This window comes from Myodes glareolus, chromosome 18, assembly GCF_982192425.1.
Source record: "Myodes glareolus chromosome 18, mMyoGla1.1, whole genome shotgun sequence".
NCBI classification, from domain to species: Eukaryota; Metazoa; Chordata; class Mammalia; order Rodentia; family Cricetidae; genus Myodes; species Myodes glareolus.
The window spans coordinates 35,426,279-35,436,912 of record NC_142043.1 but is presented as its reverse complement, the minus strand read 5'-3'; the positions used below and the strand labels follow the sequence as shown (position 1 = coordinate 35,436,912).

Below are 10,634 nucleotides of genomic sequence, written 5' to 3'. Positions count from 1 at the left end.
TTAAATATGCAATCCTACAACAAATCATTCCCTTGCGCAGATAATTTCAGAGTTTTGAAACAAGTAAACTAAAATAAAAATAATAAAATTTTAGCTGACACAACTTCTTTTTCTGCAGGTGTATGTCTGTTTCTACATGAGTATATGAGTTCCACATATGTACACCTGCACAAGAGGAAGGAGAGGGCATTGGGTTCTCTATCATTCTTCACCTCTTCCATTGAGGCAGAATCTCTCCCTGAACCTGGGTCTCCTGTTTAACAGCTTGGCTGGAAGTCAGCAAAGTCCCGGTGATCCTCCTGTCTCTGCCTTCAGCAGAGCTGGGCGTATAGGCACACACAGGACACCCAGCCTGTCGCCTGGATGCTAGGATCAACACTCCAGCCTTCACAGTTGCAAAACACACTCTTTAACCACTGAAACTTCTCTCCATGCTTTGTCCTATTTAATTACTTTTATTCGTTAATGATCAGCATAATTAATTCAGTGTAATAGTACTGCCTTGTTGGACTTGAATTGCTGCTCTCACTAGAAGATAACTTGACTGAAATTGGCCCCTACTGGGTGTTCCCTGTGATGCTCAGCCCTCCCCTCCTTTTGAGCAGTTGGGAGTTATCTTCAAGCCAGGGCTTCCTCTCGCAGTCACCTGGGAAGAGTGCTCTGCCTACATTGTATCAGCCTTAGTTCTTTGTCTCCTAACCTTTAATTACTGAAGTAAAACTATGTCGCATCAAAGGATGCTGCCCATGAGGGCCTGAGTTCTACAGACATCCTCCAGATGATCCCAGAACTCTCTCCACGAATGCTTTTGTTACATCATCACTGAAATAAAAGCCCAGGAGTTTAAGATTTTCTCCTAAGTTCGTAGCTCCCTGGAGAGGTAGGTTTGGGTTTCGGTTCGAGGAAGGCTCTTTGATGGGTTGATGGTAGGTTTGATGGAACTGTCCTCTTGCCTACATACACCTCCAAAGGAAGGGTATACAATAACTCTCAGATGTTCGGTTCCCTCTCTTCAAGAGTTTTTGAAGAGCAGAATATAGAATTCAAGATCTACTATGCCGGCGGACATGGTGGCACATAGCTAATCCCAGCACTCAGAAGGTTGAGGCAGGAGGACCCTAAGCTGGTGGAATACCTGGGCTACATAGTAAGACTCCAGGATGAGGGAGGAGCCACATCCAATACACTTATCAAAAGATCTCCAATCCCCATCTCCTACTAACCTGTGGGTGTTTTAGTAAGGAAATAGGTGGAGAAGATCCAAGGCCAAAAGGCATATTACTACAGAGGAAAACCCTGCCATGGGCTTGTAGACATGCCATCTACTGGGGCTTCTTTGCTTATTCATTTTACAGATAAGCATACGAAGTATGTTCCTTCACACCCAGCCTGGCCTCAGCTTCCTGAGGGCTGGGATTACAGATTTTAACTGCCACGCCAGACCTTTTCTCTGTTCCCTTTTTTCCCGGCTGCCATTGTTATTATTTGACTTGTTTAGCCTTTTATTTGGGTTTAGCTATAATTCTATTTTACTGTATACATTTTTATGAATTTGTATCTAATTCATTAATCATTTAAGATAATATTAAATACTTTCTATATGTTCATTTAAAACCACGTCAGAATGTTTTACCGGTTTTGCTCTCATCATCAAACATGGCTTAAGGTCAGGAGGAATGGTTTTAATTTTTAAAAAAATGACATTTTTGTTTGTTTGTTTTTTGAGAAAGGGTTTCTCTGTGTAGCCCTGGCTATCCTGGAACTCTGTAGACCAGGTTGGCCCTGAACTCACAGAGAACCACCTGCCTCTGCCTCGCAAATGCTGGGATTAAAGGTGTGTGCTACCACCACCCGTCTTGAGATTATAATTTAACAACAGCATTTATCCCTTCCCTTTCCTCCCTCCAAACCTTCCCATGTACTCCTCCCCACTCTCCTTCAAAGTCATGGCCTCTTTTTTAAAATTATTATTGCATGCATATATGTATATAAATATTTATAAATATTCCCATATATAACCTGCTCAGTCCATTAGGTTTTTAAGTCTCTTTTCTGTCTTTGGAATTGGGTCATCTCTGTTGCTTTAGCTTCACGTTTTCTTGTTCTTTTTTCAGCTCCTTCCCTTTTACTCTTGAGCTTATCTGTTGTGGTTTTGGTTACTACGCTGATCATTTCTAAAATATTCACTTCCTTATTTAGATTTATTTTATGTTCTAATTTACTTGTGTATGTAGGGGGAGGCATGCGTGTGAATGCAGGTACCCATGAAGGCTAGATCCCCTGGAGCTGGAGTTACAGGTTATTGTGAGTCACCCAACATGGGCACTGGGAACTGTAGAGGACCGCAACCACATACTCCATTACAAGATGGCGCTGGCATCCGGTTTCACCGCCAGGTGAACGCACATGTGCTTGGTAACTTTCCACTGCTGTCCCTGCCTACTCCCGAGGCATCATCTGGGATAATGGGCAGCGGACCAATCCAAGAGTGACACGTCCCAAGTGAGGACTGTTTCCTTTATAAGGGCTGGGTTCCCCTCAGTTCTGGGTCTCCGCCATGTTAGCTTATGCTCTCCCTCTCAAGACGCATTAAAGCTTTTCTGCAGGAGGATCCTAGTGTCCCGCGTGGTTCTTGCGGGCCAGACGGTAGCCTGGGACAGGGAACTGAACTCAGGTCCTCTGCAGAAGCAGCAAGCATTTGTAATCCTTAAGCCATTGCTCCAGCCCCCTCCACACGGTTCTTTGTAGTTCCCGTTCTTGACTGGAATCTAAACGGAGTTCATTTGTTTCCAGCGTATTCATAATTGTTCATTAAAGTTTCTTTTTTTTTTATTGTAGATGCTTTCAAATGTTTTTATTCGATAATCTTGGTGACTATCACCTTAGGCTGGGATTTATTCATTGTTTTCAAATTCAGTTCGTGGACTTTCGGGTTCTTGTTAGAATGAGTGATTTTTTTAAACTGAGTCTCATACTGCTTGAGCACAACCTTAAGAGACACTGGAGCGTACTAAAATTTCCTTTGGTTACTTCTGAACTGTTATCTCTTTATTGCCAGGTAGAGGGAGAAGCCCAGGGACTCCACATGGCTCATTTGACACTGAGGTAGAAGGGGTTCTTCTCGCTACCAGGTTCAGGTAGACATTCTGGATCCTGGTAGGCTGTGCCTTGTTGACAATTAAAGACAGAAGGGTGTGGTCACTGCTCCCCACAGAGCCTTCATGGTTGCAAATGCAGATGACCTTGTTACTAAACTGCAGGAAAAAGGAAATTCAGCCTTGAATTGTATCTACAAAAGAGAAGGCCTCAGCAGCAGGATTCAATTTGGAGAAGATATTCAATAAGAACAATTTCTAACGTGTTCTAAAGGTCCATGCAAATGGAGCAAGTATATTGTTACTGTTGTTTGCAGTACTGGGAATCGAACCCAGAGCTCCCTGTACACCGAATGCTTCACAGCTGAGCTTCCGTTGGGCCTTTGCTTTAGTTTTATCTGAAACCATTAGCATTTCAAGATCTCTAGTTACTGTTATAGCCCTGGAATATATGTATTTCATATATTCATATATATATATATAAATGCGTGTGTGTATATGTACCCATATGTATTTGTAATAATATATGTGCTTATACCTATATTCCATGTATGTCCTAAAGATCCTAGTCCGCCTGCCTTCCCCTCCTCCACCTTCCAGAACCTTTTGTTTATTTGATGAATAATTCTCAGTATGAATAAAATATTAATTTTAATGCATAACTGATCCTTTGTATCTCAGAGTTCCTCATCCTCAGATTCACCCAACTGTGACTAAAAAGTATTCAGCAGAAACAAATAAAAAAAATCATGTTTGTATGGAACAGGTAAGAGCTTGGTAAAGCCAACAACACAAGCTTTTTTTAGAGCCTTGACATTGTGGTAGGTACTTTCAGTCACCTAGACATGATGCAACGTCTGCCAGAAGACATGTGAGGGTTATATGCAAATACTGTGATATTTTATATACCTTGAGCAACCTAAATTCTGGTGCCCATGGGGTTTGCTTCTTTCTGTTTGAGCCTCAAATGACTTACTTGCAAAGCAGCTCCTTGCATGCCCATCCTACTAATGAAGAGGATTAGACTCGGTGAGGAAGTGGTTCATAAATATGTCAGAAAGTCGCCACCAAGGCGGCTTCTCCCACCCCTAGAAATTCTTGCACACGGAGTAATACACTCGATTGGCTCCTTCACTCATAATGTAAGTGCTTCTTCACATAAATGATACATTTAAGAATTTACAATTCTAGCTGGGAGGCTGTGGTGGTGCACCTCCTTTTATCCCAGCACTCAGGAGGCAGAGGCAGGAGGATCTCTGTGAGTTTGAGGCCGGCCTGATCTACAGGGCTAGTTCCAGGACAGCCCAGGGTTACACAGAGAAACCCTGTCTCATAAAACAAAACAGCAAAAGAATTTATAATTTTTAAATTATATCATTTCTCAAACCTGTGCTCATTGAGACGAGTTGGGCACTTTGGCCTTCCACAGCCCACTTCCTGCAGCCTCCCCTCGACTGCCTTGTGGAGCCCATGCTCAGCCACCCCTACTTCCTGTAGCCACTGCCCTCTGCTCCTGCCAGGACCTCTTTCCTCCCTCTATAACCACAAAGATTCACATTTTACTCATGTAGTGACCCAACATACAGGATATACCAGAGAAACGTTCATGAGCCACAGAGCCCACAAGAAAGTCAACTGATTCAACACAGTCTCAACATTGTAAAACATGAAAGTTCTATCTTTAATAGTAAAAGAGGCACCAAAGGGGCATCCAGTCCATCACACTGCCTCAAAGCCACTCCAGTTCCATGGTTCAGTCAGAACTGGACACACCAGCTAAGAAGCCCTTTAAAGGAACTGACTGTAATGGAGCAAGCTCCTCACCCTGTCTTAGGCAGTGAAAGTCCATGGGAAATCCATCACGGTTCTTTGTTCTTCAGCACAGTCCCAAGAAGGGACGTTATAGGACACACTATGAGTTCTGGCCTTATGTTTGTGTTCCAATAAAAAGCAAGAAGGAGCTGACATACTCGAAACCTCAGAAGTTGGAAGGCAGAGACAGCTGGACTGAGAATCCAGGGCCAGCCTGGGCTACATAGGGAGACTCTCTCAAAAGAAACAAAAGAAGCATGAAGTCCAGACTTAAGTTGGCCTCCACTTCCCTGTCAGCCCACCACCGTTAGGACCTGAAGAGTGGAATTTTGGCTTGCCCTTTATTTGGGGGCACAAATGAAACACGTTCTTACCCACAGAGGGCTAATGTTTGCTCCATGTCTGTCATGATCCATGTTCGTTTCCTCTGCTTTCTTGTATTGCTACAGGGGGACTCAGCTCCGTTCTTGTCACAGTTCCCAGCAACAGCTGACTGGCAGGGCGGGCTCCTCCTGGGCCCACATCCAGGCAGCCGGCAAGAGTGAAATCTACGGACTCGAGGCCAATCTAGCAGCGACCTGAGTATAGAAGGAAAGCAGGTGGGCCAGGGAAGGGCAGAGGGAGTGGAGGCCCCAGCTGCCCTGTTACTGAGTGTGGGTGCTCAGAGAGCAGCAGGTGTACCTGAAGGCTGCCATAGGCGCCCATATGCCCATCCATGTGGAGCTGGGATACCACCCATGCAGGAATGGTACACGTTCATGGCTACATTTGCTCAAGGAATTAAAAGCACAGGTGGGAAGTCTACCTGGGGGGAGGGGCCTGTAGAACTGTGAATACAGCTGCACCCAAAGAAAGTCAAGCCCCCGAAGCTAGGTTTTTGTGCAGGGCTGGCAAATGAGCTGGTTCAGACTACTTTAAAGTCCTTGCTTAGCCCACTGGGTACTGACCACAGAAGGCTACATGGCTAGAGCTGTCACTCAGGCATAAAGCAAATAGATGCATTTACGGTACCTAGCTAGAAGATCTTTAAGTAAAAAACAAACAAAAATACACATATATTTATTTATATTTATTTGAGAATCCTGGTCAGTTCATATCTGGGCTCTAAATCACACCACATTCTGGCCTGTAAATCAGTGTTACTGAAGTATAGCTTACATATAATTAAGTACACAGTCTGATGCACTTGACAGATTATCTTCCATGTAGCCCCCATCACAATCACGACAGAGGACATTTCCATCACCCCAAAACTGATCCCCTTCTCCCCACATCTCCCATCCTGACCCCAGACCACAACTGATCTGCTTTTTGTCACGATACACTAGCTTTGACTTGACTGAAATTTCATATAAATATATTCTTTTGTGCCTGCCTTCTTGTACTCCACATAAGGTTTTTTGAGATCCTTCCTATAACCCTCTTTAACATGAATTAAAACAAAACAAACATGTGTCATTGTTGGCTCATCTCAAGCAAGAAAGCCAGCGTTATTGCGAGAACAACTTTCCCAAATTAGGAGACGGCTCTCCTTCATCAGCCTGAGGCTCCTGGCTAGAAATATTTCTCAATAATGTGTTTACAGAAGGATCGTGGTGTAGAATGAGTTATCCTTGATACTGATAAATTATTAATATTTTCACTTTTAATTTAGTATCCTCATTAAATTGAAGGGGCAAGAAGGAAGACAAAGCAAGCTTAGGTTGGAAGGAAAGAAACACGCTAAGAGAAAAAATGTTTAAATTAGAAAACTGACATGCGTTCAGTTTTCAAGACAGGTAAATCCTTAAGAAGAGCAGTCTAGGGGCCAGGGCGATGGCTCAATTGCCCTGAGATTGAAGTTCCTCGTCACCCACAGGAACACCTAGTGAGTGTGGCAGCCTATAATCCCGAGGATTCAGGACGCAGTCCCTGGTGATCCCTGAAGCAAGCTGGCTAGCCAGTAAGCCCTGGATTCCTGTGAGAAACTCTCCTCAATACATTCAGTGGACAGCACTTGAGGAAGACCCTCAGTGTCAGCCTCTGACCTCCACAGATTTGTACGCACATGTCCAACACACACACACACACACACACACACACCCCACATGTATACTATAAACCAGAAGGCAGTATATTTCATCTTATGGCATGAAGTAGAAGCTCAAGTGATTTTAGTGCTCACCCCCACCCTAAACACATGCCTGTATAAGCAATACTAATTGGACTCAATAGGTGTGAGATATATGTGCAACATACATACATACATAATTATGGAATAAAAAAGTCATAAATTTGGAAGGGAATAGGGATTGTGGGAGGAGTTAGGAAGAGGAGGAAAGAGGGGACTGGAAATGATGTACAGACAGTGTAAGAAGTTCTAAAACATAAACAATATATGTTTTTAAGGAAAGATTGGATGAGTTTTAAAATGCTCATAAAGCCCAGGAGCAGTGACCTCCACGGCTGCCTGCATCACGTGACAGCACCTGCCTTCAGTCACGACTGACTGTCACCCTGAAGATTCAGAGTGATGTTTTAAAAATGGTCAGCCACTGGAACGAGATGTGGCTGTTGGGTAACAGCAAAGGCATATGCAAAGAGGAACGTGAGGCTTAGGGACCACTGCTAAAGCCAAACATCTCCCCTCAAGTGGCTTAAGGCCCTGAAGAAGGGCAAGGTAGTGAGAACAAACAGAAGAGGCACATCGCCGCCATGTTTGCCTCCGCCAGAGAGCCAGCAAAGTTTGGTTGATCATCTCCTGAGGCCAGTGATTCTTCACACTCCCCATTTTCAGACGTTTCTAAGAACAGCTTATGGGAGTCTGTTTCTGTAAGCAGCATGAGCAAAAATGCCTGAAGTGCCCCAAGCTTCCCTTTCCCTGAGCATCTCAACTAGGGCTATTTCTCAACTATTTCACCATCCCGACGAAGAAGAGTATCTAGGAAATCTAAACATTTGTGCTTCTTTGCTCTGCATGTCCCAGGCACCATCCTTGTTGCTGTTTCAGTTGTTCCACTCTGAGTATAGTATAGTCTATTTCCCATTACTATAATCAATATTTGAGGCTAGGGAACTTTATAAAGAAAAGAGGATTATTTAGCTACACTTCTGAAGACTCAAGGGCAAGATACCTTCACCAGCTCGGCTCTGGGAGAACTTTATGGTAGATCACATCACAGTGGCAGGAGCGCCTGTGAGAAGAGAAATCATATCTCCCAACAGGACTAGGGTTCCACAGTCTTTTCTAAGCTAGTGTCCCCAGTTGACCTTAAGACTGGTCACTAGGCCTTGGCTTCTTACAGATCGCCGCACTGGGGATCAAGCTTGCAACACATGAACCCTTGGGACACAGACAACATTTAAGCACCAGGTCATTGAATTTTTGTCTCACAAACAGCCTTGGGTCATCCACCCCACAAGCCCAGTTCTCTTCGACAGATGGGTAGCCTCATAATATACTCCTCTGAGTTTATGCAGGGACTTTAGTCTCAATGCCCAATCTAGCCTGCTCTAGGCTCTTCTCTAGTGTCCAGTTGAACTGTGCTCTCCAGAAATGATCAGCCGATTTTTGACTCCTTCTGTAGGACGTGACTTTCTTTGGATCTGCCATCATAGACATAATTAGCGAGCAGGGACTTCTACTGGAAAAGCATGTCCTCCTAATCCAGCATGGCTGCTATCCTACCAGAAGTTGAGCTGTGACACACACTTCCTTGTTATGAGGACCCTGAAGCCATTTGTGAAGAGGCACACCGGGTGAAGAACTGAAGCCTGCTGCCAACAGCCATGTGGGACTGTCTGGAAAGAGAATCCTTTCTGAAGCTCCCAGTGTGGCACAAGGTTATTTCTGTGTTAAAGTCTACAAGACTGCCTGGCTGATGAGAACGTCACTTGTAAAGGCTGTGAGGTTGCAGGTCCAGAGCCAGTTCATCTTGGGCTATTATTAGATCTCTTGATAGCTGTTTGTTGCCTACGACCATTCATTCTCCTAATAGTAATAATAAATAATAAAAATAATAAATATTTTATTGAAAAAATTTATGCAGTATATTTTGATCATGTTTTTCCTCTCCTGACTCTTCCCAAACCCTCCCAACTCTCTATCCACCCAACTTCATGCTTTCTCCCTCTCAAAAACAAAACAAAAACAAAACCCACAAAACCACACAAGAGAAAATCAAAACAGAGTCACTAAAGAACTACAAAGCAAAAACAAAGTAAGATGAAACAAAAGGTCTCAAAAATATCATTGAGTTCATTTTGTGTTGACTGACTATTCCTGGTGACAATAATTTAAAAAATTAATTAAAACAATTATGTTGCAGCTTAGTCCTCAATAAACGGTGTTGGGAGCAAGTGCCTTTAAGAGGTCACTAAGGGTGACTTTAAGAAGCCACTGGCAGTTACTTTTCTCCCTAGTTGATCTGTTTGGTATTTGATTTCTGCTATGGTTTGACTTGTCAAATGGTGACAAAGGTGACTTAAATGACTAGTGTTCTTACGGAGTGAGTTCGGTCTCTGGAGAGTGTGCTTACTCTCTTGGGACTCCCTTGGTCACAGTAAGAGTGGCTTGTTGCCACGTAACTTTGTCTCGCTCTCCTTGCCCTCTCCCGTGTTCCTTTGGTGTGTGATCTCTCTCACAGGCACCTTCCTCTTTGGTACATGACTCTCAGCCCTCTGGGCCTCCTCTATGTGGTGTGATGCCAGTCAGTGTGGCTGTGGCATAGTCACAGGCCAAGCAGAACAGCTCACCAGTGCTGGAGTTCTAACCCCTGAAGCTGTGAGCTGAGGAGCCTTCTTTATTTTATAAAAATGTATCCAGTCTCAGGGGTTCTGACATAACAACACAAAACAAATAAAGACGGTTCCTCCATTTATTTTAAAATGTCAGCTTTTGCAACAACAAAAAAAATTGATGTTCATCTTGGTTTCCTTTCCAGTTACTGTGACAAGATGCCCTGACCTAGAGCACTTTAGGAAAGAAAGGTTTATGTGGCTCACAATTCCAGATTACTCTCTGTCGTGACAGAGAAGTCAATGCAGAGAGAGCTTGAAGCAACTAGTAGCTTCCAGGAGAGAGAGAGAGAGAGAGAGAATGCATACACTTTCTTACTCTCAGTTGGCTCTCTCCCCTTTATTCAGTCCAAGGCCCAGCCCAGGAAATGATTCATTTGGGTCTTCCATACCTCAGTTAACTCAATTAAGAAATTTCCTCATAGATGTGTCCATAAACCATCCTAATCTAGACAGTCCCTCACTGTGACTCCCTTCCCAGGGGACTCTAGATTGTGTCAAGGTGACATTTAACGCTATCTGATCCACAGGACTTCAGCAGCCTGCTGTCGCCAAGCCAAAATGATGTTAGAGTGCTTTTCTACATTTTTAAATTTTCGCTTTATGGATGCATATGAAATGCATGGCGGTTTTCAGCGGCCAGGCCGAGGAACACACTGGGCTGGGCTGCCGTTGCGTCCACATATGCAAGCTTGGCCATCCATGGGTGACAGTGTCTGATCAAGTCTCACTTTCATTGAATTGTTTGCATTGGTAGCACCAGAAAAGACTGAATTTAAATGTGCGTTCAGTTCCCTAATTAGGACTGAAAATGACACTCAAAACACTAGAATGGAAAGCAAAGCTCTCAGGGTATGCAAAACATTTCTGGGCACTGCTGGTTTTAAAAAATGCGATTTGAAGAGGGCAACTTCCCTTTTGTCTGAGAAATCACCCCCAAAGCATAAGGTG

The 10,634-nt window shown here is 43.8% G+C and overlaps 1 long non-coding RNA gene across 1 annotated transcript; it reads left to right on the top strand.

Moving 5' to 3' along the window:
• The first annotated feature begins 880 nt into the window (after positions 1-880).
• LOC125397824 (uncharacterized) lies at positions 881-8,927 on the top strand. The gene is made up of 2 exons (XR_007231194.3): positions 881-5,506; positions 8,474-8,927. It is a non-coding gene; the product is annotated as an uncharacterized LOC125397824 (long non-coding RNA).
• The last annotated feature ends 1,707 nt before the right edge of the window (positions 8,928-10,634 follow it).